This window comes from Macaca mulatta, chromosome 2 (assembly GCF_049350105.2).
Source record: "Macaca mulatta isolate MMU2019108-1 chromosome 2, T2T-MMU8v2.0, whole genome shotgun sequence".
Lineage (NCBI taxonomy): Eukaryota > Metazoa > Chordata > Mammalia > Primates > Cercopithecidae > Macaca > Macaca mulatta.
The window spans coordinates 52,456,895-52,467,984 of NC_133407.1; the positions used below are offsets into that span (position 1 = coordinate 52,456,895).

General features: G+C 42.2%; 1 pseudogene; it reads right to left on the reverse strand.

Moving 5' to 3' along the window:
- Window positions 1-7,245: 7,245 nt before the first annotated feature.
- LOC106997026 (peptidyl-prolyl cis-trans isomerase FKBP1A-like) lies at window positions 7,246-9,724 on the reverse strand (annotated as a pseudogene).
- Window positions 9,725-11,090: the final 1,366 nt, after the last annotated feature.

Consider the following 11,090-nt stretch of genomic DNA (forward strand, 5'->3'; position numbering starts at 1 on the left):
TTGTGTTGCACAGCGACCTTATTTTTGTCTCACTTTATCATGGCCTAAGAGTGACCTTGTTAGATATAGGTATTCTGAGAGATTGTTTATGTTCAAGAGGAAAATAAAATGACCAGGCTGTGTGTGTCAGACCAACCTGTAATAGCATTGAGGTCCAGGTGTGAACGTCAAATCAGTCCTAGATGTTGGGGGGTACTTTTATCCTTTTTCATTGTTTTATCACTTTCCAGGGTGTGTGAGTTTACTGAATACTGCTACTTTCAGTCCTGGTTCCATACCATCTTCTCAACCTATTTTTCCTTTTGGATTATTTTTACCACTCATTATTTACTAGTATCTATGTTCTATTCTATTTTATTCAAGTGTTTATAAGCTTCTTTAAATCCTTTTCTAGAGAAGAAAAAATAAATTCATGTTTGAATGAAGAAAAACAATGAGTATCTGAAAATGTAAGATATTCCTGCTACCTATTTATTGTTGCCCACTCCATAATCAAATGCATTTTGAGTAGATATCCAGCAGCATTTTACTTGTAGAGGGCAGTAAGCTGGCCTACTTTGCAATCTATTCATTCAGTTAACAAGGAAAATTTTCTCAAACTACTCTCTTCTACTGGAACCCTCAGTAAAAAGCACATTATGCTCAGTATAAACTATACCACAAAATATAACACACACACACACACACACACGCACACACACACCCCTTACCAGATTCAAAATTTAACAAAACAATATTTATTTATTTCTTTTTTGGAGTCTCGCTCTGTCAGCCAGGCTGGAGTGCAGTGGAGCAATCTCAACTCACTGCAAGCTCCGCCTGCTGGGTTCAAGGCCATTCTCCTGCCTCATCCTCCCGAGTAGCTGGGACTACAGGCACCCATCACTACACCTGGCTAATTTTTTGTATTTTTAGTAGAGAGAGGGTTTCCTCGTGTTAGCCAGGATGGTCTCGATCTCCTGACCTCGTGATCGGCACACCTCGGCCTCCAAAAGTGCTGGGATTACAGGTGTGAGCCAGCATGCCCAGCCACAAAACAGTATTTATTCTTACTAATTGTGATGTACTCCAGTATTTTCTATTTCATTCTATTTTTATTTCATTTTTAAAATTAAATACTGACCTTCTAAGTTCAGCTCATGACTCCCTACTGGATCTCAATCTGCATTTGAAAAAACTTACTGGGCACTAGGGCATTACTTTTCACAAAACAAAACATTTGTGGAATTAATTGAATTAATTAATTCATTGAATTAATTTTGATGCTGCTGCTGTTTGTTAAAACCATGGTGGGTATTTTGTAATAATCACTTAAAAATCTTTCTTGGCTAAATGATGGCAAATTATGTAGAATGATATAAAATACAACAAACTATTTGGAGAGAGAATCTTAACCCTGCCTCTTATTACTGACTTGGCCGTCACCATGCAGAGATGACCTATGTTGGGCATGTGTCTTCATTATGGACCAAGATTCTTATAACTGGATTTTAAACCAGATTCAGACTCAAATTATTAGCACAGAATAACTGAATTTCAATACTTGTCAAGAAGAATGACCTCTCTTCTCCCTTCTCAAAAGCTTAGCTGTCAGAAATGACAGTGAAAGGGACAGGGACAGTCGCTCACACCTGTAATCCCAGCACTTTGGGAGGCTGAGGTGGGTGGATGGCTTGAGCCCAGGAGTTCGAGACCAGCCTGGCCAACATGGAGAAACCTGATCCCTACTAAAAATATAAAAGTTAGCCAGGTGTGGTGGTGTGCACCTGTAATCCCAGGTACTCAGGAGGCTGAGACAGGAGAATTGGTTGGACCTGGAAGGTGGAAGTTGCAGTGAGCCAAGATCATGTCACTGCACTCCAGCCTAGGTGACAGAGGGAGACTTTGTCTAAAAGGAAGGAAGGAAAGAAGGAAGGAAGGAAGGAAGGAAGGAAGGAAGGAAGGAAGGAAGGAAGGAAGGAAGGAAGGAAGACAGGAAGGAAGGAAGGAAGGAAGGAAGGAAGGAAGAAAGAAAGAAAGAAAGAAAGAAAGAAAGAAAGAAAGAAAGAAAGAAAGAAAGAAAGAAAGAAAGAAAGAAAGAAAGGCATGACCGTGAAAGGATGATATTTGGAATATATATTAGACCTAAGTCTTTCTTTGCTGACTCCCCATTTCTACCCTTATTACTGTCAACATTATTCTTTATTGCTCTGTAGTTCTTTCATTTGTCAGAAAGAAGAAAGGATCTAAATTTACCCTGACAGAGTAAATGATATTCTGAATGAAGTTTTTAAACTCACCATCAAAGGTAGACTTAAACTTGGCATTGAACATCAAGAGCAGAAGAGACCAAGAAGTTTATTTATTTATCAATAACAGGTTAGAGATCAAAGAAGAACACAGTAGCAGGACTAAGTTGAATACTTCAGGATGGACAGCCTGGTGTGTGGACAGGTGGGATTGTGGTAGGGTTGGTAATGGAAATTAACAAAGGAAGGGGGGGATTGGGAATGGAGATTAACAAAGGAAGGGGCATTACTACTCTGGAGGCTAGGGGAGCCATGCCATGCCAGGTGTATTAGTCCATTTTCACGCTGCTCTAAAGACATACCTGAGGCTGGGTAATTTACCAAGGAAAGAAGTTTAATCGACTCACAGGTCCACATGACTGGGGAAGCCTCAGGAAACTTACAACCATATGCGGAAGGCAAAGGAGAAGCAAGTACCTTCTTCACAAGGCAGCAGGAAAGAGAGAAGAGAAAATGAAGGGGGAAGATCCCCTTATAAAACTGTCATATCTCGTGAGAACTTACTCACTGTCATGAGAATAACATGGGGGAATCTGCCCCCATGATCCAGTCACTTCCCTTCCTCAACACGTGGGGATGACAATTCGAGATGAGATTTGGATGGAGACACAAAGTCAAACCATATCACTGAGGAAACCTGACTAGACAGGACACCTCGGTGAGAGTGGAGTAGCATCAGGGTACTGCCCATCCCTCCCTGCCAGGGTGAGCTCAGTGACAAATTTGGACCCAATACCCTGGACTGCCCATTGCCAAATCACCTGAGGAGAGCAATTTAATTTTAACTAATCATTTTTGCAAGCTTAGTTGTTTAGCTGCTGGGGAAAAAAAAAAAGCACAAGTCTTTTTAAAAGGAATAAAATTCTGACACATGCTATAACATAGATAAACCTTGAAACATGATAAGTGAAATAAATCCGTTACAAAAGGACAAATCTTGTATGATTTATTTACATGAGGTAGCTAGAGTAGTCAAATTCACAGACACAGAAAGTAAAATAGTGGTTACTAGGGACTGGGGGAGGCTAGAATGGGGAACTGGTGGTTAATGGGTATGGAATTTCAGCTTGGAAAGATGAGAAAATTTTAGAGATGAGTACTGATGATGGTTGCACAAGGATGCCACTTAATGCCACTGAATTGTATACTTTAAAATGATTACAATGGTAAATTTTATGTAATATATATTTTGCTACAATTTTTTAAAAGAGTGTGGGTCCAGACAGGGTGTAGTGGCTCATGCCTGTAATCCCTGCAATTTGGGAGGCCGAGGCAGGTGGATTACCTGAGGTCAGGAGTTTGAGACCAGCTTGGCCAACATGGGGAAACCCCATCTCTATTAAAAGTACAAAAATTGGCATATCATATCAATATGTCTGATATTGATACAATACCAGACATATGAGTAAATTAAATACAAAGTAGGAGGTAATAAGTGCCAGAAAAAAGAATAATATATGCTGTTCGAACTTAGAATCAAGAACCTGAACTGTGTGTGTGTGTGTGTGTGTGTGTGTGTGTACAAGGGGAGAATTAATTTGAGAAAGTTCCAAGTAATTATATTTTGAATATATATATACTGAATGTTTACATTATATATAAAGCACATATCTGTTGTGTGTTTTATACTTTTTGCTTACAAAAATTATATTATGTCCTAAATAAATGAAATATTCTTCTCTTGGTCTGCATTCTTATTGAGATCCAAGTCAACATAGTTGCTTAAAAACAGTTTCCAAACTTTTGATGACAGTAAAATTATGATATATGAGTCAGGAAAGATTAAGGAATACAGTATAACGTGACCTTGTGCAACACTGGCGTTGATATGGGAAGGGCTGGAGTTCAAGACCCACATTTGCGTAGTCTTGGGCACTATCTCACCAGGCCCCCATTATCTTATCTACAATATAACTAGCTTGGGCTAGGTAACTTTCTAGCTCTGTCAGTCTCTGATTCTAGGGAGTAAAATAGTCTTAGCTGTGTTATGAATCCATCTATCTCCTTCACCGTAGCCATCACCAGTTTCCTTGGCCAATTGTTGCTCCTGTCTCCACACCTACCCACACTAGTGTCTATTTTGAAGCAAATCCCCAGACATATCATTTCATCTGCTTTTCCTTACTGGAAGAAATGAAGAAAGAAAAAGTGTTTTAACTTGGTGCACCACAATGTCACATTTGCTCCTATATAGAAATGTAAGGAGAAAGAGTTTTCATTTAATGGTGTGATGGCAAGTGGACAACAGTTTTAGAAAACAGGAGTGATTTTAAGAGGCATGATAACCAGCTTCATAGTAAAGAAACAGTAAAAAGTAAAAACATGATTTTTCTCAGAGTATTCTTCACATTGAAAAATAGTTCTCTGTGGCCATTTGGCAGCTCAAAGTGAAGAAATTCTTATGAATGGGCTGGGGAATCAAAGAGAGAACGTGTGAGCCACAGGCAGAAGGGAAATTCCATTGTAGCAGCAGTTGGCCACAATCTGCTTTTCTCCTTGGGCCTCAGATTTTGGACAGCTGTGTGCCTGAGACTACAAGGTCATTTCTGGCCTTGCCAATGTTGCTTTCAGCTATTAAGTTTTGGGTCGGTTTGTTACACAATAATCACTAACCAACACAGAAGAAAATGCAAAATCTCCAATCCTGATATTAGACAATATTCTGTCAACAAAGTGACCATGTATTATTAATAATAATGTAATAATTAAATCCCTTATATGTATTTCTTCAGGTTACTTTTACCTGAGTGGGTGGCAAAGTCGGAGGCTGAGTGAGCAGGAGACTTGGCCATACATGGTTAGAGCTGGTAGTTGGGGTTACGTGGCTGCCAAGCTTTCTGGTATGGACATTCTGTTTTTCCTTGCATGGCAGCAGCTAGAGCCCTAGCCCAGTAGTTAGAGGATGTTTACTCTAATTCTGTCTCTGCCACTTGCTGGTTGTGTGAACTTTGGCTACTCCCTGGACCCCTCTGGCCTCAGTTTCCTCATTCATGAAAAATACTGGCTATAATAATCCCTACCTGGCTGGCCTACACACCTCACTGGCAGGATCGAGTAAGATGATGATATGAACACACAGTGAATGCTGAAAGGTAGTCATCTGCATACACACTCATGAGATGACATGAGGATGTGACGTAGGATCTCAACTGAATACACTATAGTTTTGCCTGGACTATTCAAAATGTCTGATAAAACTTTTCTGTTAAAAAAAAAAAAAAAAAAGTCAGTCTTTAGTCTATATGATGTCAAATACCTGGACTTCATTTTACAAAATAAATACAGTTTTGTGTATGATAATATATGTAATCAATGCTATAAACTGATTAATAATTGGCTAACCCTGGATAACCAATTACTCTGCTTCATAGGTGAAGTGACTGAGACTCTGAGAGATTAAGTAACTTCTCAAGGGCCACAGTTACTAAGCAGTAGAGCCAGAACTTGTGCCCAGGGACCCTTCCCATTATATCCCAGCAAGGTTTCTCAAAAAGATTGAAGGCAAGTTGGCCTCAAAGGCACACGTACATCACTGATTCTGAGAAGGTAGCTTTATGTAGGATGATGCCCAGGCATCTTCATAAGAACAAAGCAGAACAAATCCCTTCAGCCAGGGAGTTTTGGAGATCTTTTTGTTTCTCTTCTTTGCCTGCACTAGAGCTGGTGAATAAATCAGGCAGCACTTGAAAGCACCACTGACTTCACAGTAAATGAATACCAGAGGTGCCTTGGGTCCGGGCAGAGGGAGACCCCATGGATGGTGGTGGATGAGATTGTACTCATTTGGGGCTTCCCAGCCAGCATGTGCACATGGCAGAGGAACATGGCCAAAGCTTCTTGTGCATCACATCCCTGTCTGAAACATAATTGTCCAGACGGTCAGAAAGTGTTCTGTATGATGATAGTTTTCAGGTGTTTATGTTTTTGTGATGGTAGTGGAGAGAAATACTATGCTTGAACCAGATAGAATCACTTCTCTCCTTAGTCCTCTCTCCAAGCCCTTCTTCCCCCAACTCACCCCACCTTGCCAGTTGCATTTATGCATTTGAGTAGCTCTCAATTCAATTGTCAATAAGTGATGATATTTTAAGTGTTAAGTTGAATTTTAAAATGCATTCGAAATTATTAATACATAAGAATCACAAGAGCATGTACATTTTAGCCTCAGCAGCTTAGGTAATTAGATAGATGGTTTGGTCCCAACACGGACCAAAACTAAAGGTTCAAGAAGTAAATAAATGATCCTGTCTTGTATTTTCTTCTTTTTTTAATAAAAATGAATTTTTAATTTCATGAGCATTAAAAAGAAAACCAAAACCTGTCACATTTCCTTCCCACTCATACAAACAGCTCTCAAATGAGATTCTTCAAATTTTACATTTTTTCCATTCTGGCTCATCCTTTGCTTCCTCATGATCAGATTCAAATTGGCCAAACATGATTCTGTGCTGAGTCTTGGAACATGTTGGAAAAACCCAATATGGGTTGTCTTCTGCTGCTTTGGAATGATGCAAAATGGCTTCCCAATGATTACTGTTACCAGTCTTGTCCAAAGCAATGTTCTTCACAATACAGGAAGAAAGAGTGCCCTTGTGGGTCCCAACTCTGCCACCACAACCTGGGTTGGCTACAGGAGGTTCAAGTTTATGCGACTTCAGGGAATCCAGTCTGTCCTTCTCCAGCTGTTTCCTTGTACTCCTTTGGCGGGGCTCACGGAACATAGGCAAGACATGAGGGGTGATGATGTAGTCCTGGGTTAGTGTCTCAGCTTGTTTTGCCTTTCACTGGTTTTTTGTGTGTTTGTTAGAAAAACCGGCATAAAAAACTTTTATTGCAATAACAAAACTTGAAACTCATATATGGTGCTGGGGGGACGAGACAGCAATGATTTCTCTCACCAAATCACTATGCAGGACAGCAAAGGGGGTGAGAATGGCCTGAGGGAGGAAAAGCCAGGAAACTGAGATCAGCAGAGGGAGCCAAGCATCAAAAAACAGGAGATGCTGAAGCTGCGATGACCAGCATTATTTTCTTAAGAGAACATTCAAGGATTTCTCATGATGCCTGGGCTTTCATTGGGCGTTAAGTCTACAAACAGCACCTTCAATTTAAACTATCAATTAAAGTTTTTAAAATTCAGGAAGTGGTGGAGCTTGGAAAGTTATGAGATTACAAAATTCCTGAAAGTCCACTAGAAAAACCACAGGATAGAAAAAAAATAAATAAATAAGCCAGGCCACAAAGAAGACTTCAGAGGTCCCCGCTGGCCTAGGGACAGATACCTGTAGTGTCCAGCATGGCAGTAAACATGATCTGCTTTCAAAGGCAGAGGGTTTAAGGGGAGGGTGGGGTAAGACTAGTGGAAGCAAAGGCTCTCCCCATCCCCACCTCAGTTTGAGGTAGGGCTTTTAATTTAACCCAATGACATCTCTCAACTTGGAGAATAATTCAGCCCTAAACAGTGCCTCAAATCTGCTATGGCTTTGTAGCTCAGCAGCAAGAATGTTTAATATGTAATAGATTAAAATTTCATACCCAAAAATAAAATAAAATATTCTTGCAACTCCCCTCCCCCCGCGCCAACACACACACACACCAATTCCTATTCTAAAGTTAACTTATCACTTATGCTGTTAATACTTGATGATATACTTATTGGAAACCCAGATCCAAAAGACTGAAACTGAATCTTCACCCCAAAATGAAAGCAAATTAAAATGAATAACTTGAGGTTTATGGCATATAGTTTAGGTAAACACACATATGAGGAGAAAGGGGAAGAGGAGATGGGGGTGTCGGAAGCAAAGCTGAGTGACAGAACACATTCAGTAAGGGCAGATGTCTATATAGAGTGGAGTGGAACATCAGGAAAAGCTCCATATGGATTCATGTGCACGCGTCTGGAGGCACCAGATCCCTCCATGGCAGATCCAAGAACAGGGATCTGGATCTTGGATCATTCTAAAACTGGAATGTCAGGAGGAGGCCATTCCTGTCATTCCAGTTTTAGAAGCTCCACATCGAAGACGAGAGTGGCATGTGGTGGGATGATGCCTGGGTGCTCAGTGGCACTGTAGGTGTAATCTGGAGATATAGTCAGTTTGGCTGTCTGACCCACCTTCTTCTGGACAACCCCTACTTCTCACCCTGGGATCACCTCCTGCTTGCCTACCATAAGCTTAAAGGGCTTTTTCTATCCCGGGAGGAATCAATTTTCTTTCCATCTTCAAGCATCCCGGTGTAGTGCATCAAGCAGGTCTGGCCACGCTTCGGGAGGGTGTGCGCGTCTCCTGGGGAGATGGTTTCCACCTGCACTCCCCACGGCTGCTGCGGACGCTGGGCAGACAGGCGGCGCGACGGGCGGCGTGGACTCACAGCTACCTGGCGGCAGTTCCATGGCTCTGCCTAGTCCCCTTCCGCCGGGTTTTAACCACACATAATTTTGCTCCCCTCTGACTCTTGTTGGGGTTGTAATAGACTTTAGGCAATCATTTCCAGTTCCAACCATGATCTGGTTCAGCCTTGGATGCCGCAGGCTGTGTCTGTGATGTCTGTTTCATAGAACCTTTGGAAAGTCCTACACTCAAGGCAAACTAGTTTGCCGCTGCCACATCCTCTTTGAACAGATGTACCAGTGACTATGAGCTTACCATCTGGACTGAAACACAGTCAGTCATTGGGAACATGGTGGGAAGACCCGAGGCTGAAAAAATGTGGCTTATTAAATTGTCAGATGTCCCATAATTTTAACGAATCATCACCTCCACGAGAGGCAAGGACATTACCATCACAGGAGAAAGTCACGCCAAGAAGTGTCTGTGCCCAGGTAATGAGGCTGTTTATAGTTGAACTTAGGATGAACAGTCAGATATCGGTCCCAGATCTGTATGCTTCCATTCTGGCAGGCAGCTGCTATGAGATTCCCATCTCTATTATATATGCACGTTGTGGGAATGACTTTTTTGCCCTGCATCGTCCGTGGTTTAAACACACTTTTTTGTTTCTTTGGATTTTCAATTTCCCACGTCCTCACAGTCCTGTAATCCAGGACAGTATAAACATTCTTGCACCTGCTGGTTCCACAGTACTCCTCTCCTGGGTACACTTCCGTATTTCTTGTTGAACTTAAAATGCCAATAGAAGCGATTTCTTCACCTCCATCAGGGTTACACTTCAGGAAAAGGAAGCAGGGGTTTTCATGTTGGTTGTTCAGGCCTCTTCAAAATCACCAGATGCTCGCCTGGAACAGGCGGCGCTAGCAGCTCCTCACATTCGAAGTCGCCAGCGCTAAGACAGCCCGAGTGAGAAGCAGGCTGTGGGTCAGGGCTCCGCCTGCGGCATCCCAGGAAGAGGACAGCATGGGGCCTGAGTGAGGCCCGGTCCTCGGTCCGCGTCTCCCTTTCGCCGCCTGCTGCCAGGCCAGCTCAGCCCCGGAACTTCTCTTCCAGTGCTTGAGGGTCCGCCGGTGCAGCGTGGAAGTGGGCAGGCAGGGCGACTTCCGGCTCGCTCCCTTGTCTTGTATTTTCCATAGTCTGGTTTAACAGTTGTATGTGGGTGGCAGTCATTATCGTCATCATCACTATTATCAGCGAATATTTTATGGTGCCTTGATTAAGTGGAGGCACAGTGCTAGGTACAGTTAAGGACTTTACCTTTCTAGAAGATACAGTCACTGTTTTTAAGGAGTGTCCCATCTCCGTTTCTGGCCCAGAGGTAAGATTAGAGGTTCTCACATGGTGATAAGTTTGAAAAACAGATACAGCCCTGGAAATCCCGGGGCGAAGGGAGGAGGAGAGGGAGCAAGCTTCAGAGTGCTGACTTCCAAAGTCTTTCCGCAGATAGCCAGTGTGCTTCCAGCTGCTCAGTGGGAAGAGCCTCAGAAATAGTGGAACGCTGCAGGGAGGTAAAAGGAGAATGAAGCCTGAGACATGGCCACAGCGTTCAGTAACGGGTAATGGCACTGATGAACTTGCCATAGTGAGACCGGGACAGGAACCAGATGGCAAGAGGTTAACGAATCAGAGGGGGTCGGGAACTGGAGAGAGAGGCTTGGTCATGAGGAGAAAGGGGCAGGGTCAAGGGAAGATGTTTCCATTTTAATTCAAAAATGGAAAAGTTTGATTATTTCTGGTTGTTTGATGGGTAAATGGGAATTCATTATACAATTCTCTATACCTAGTGGGTATTTTTTAATTTCTTTAATAAAAATTTAGGAAAGGCAAAGTGAGAACTGAGAATGTGTAAAGAGAATGAAGAAATGGGTAAGAGAGGATACTAAATCTTTAAGACAGAATAACGATAATTGGTGGTACAGTCTCAGGGGAGGTTTAGAGATGGAAACAAAAGCACCCGTGAGGGAATTAATCTGCTGACAGGGGAAAGATAATAAAAATGGATGAAGATAAGAATAAAATGTGGATGAAAGAGGAAAGTGTTCATATAAAAATATTATAAGGCTGAAAGGAAGATGGATGAAGGAACTTGGGCCTTCCTTTCTGCAAGTGGGAGGAGAGGTTATAACTCTCAAAGGAGTTGGGGCGCGGGAGGAGGGAGGGTTTGAGGAATGTGGAAAAAGGTTGCAATAACAGTTGTGGAATGCAGTAGGGAATGAGTAAGAGGGGAAGATGACTATTGAGAAGCAGGCCCATCTAGAGAAAGGGAGCCCAAACTTTTAACCGGTTCGTACTTTGAGAACCACGACCATAAAGCATGCAGAAAACAGCAAGCGAGAGTGATGTGAGGTCTCTTCCAACCCTAGAGCCTTCTGAAATCCCTAAGCTGGCAACTGACTGTCCCAAGAAC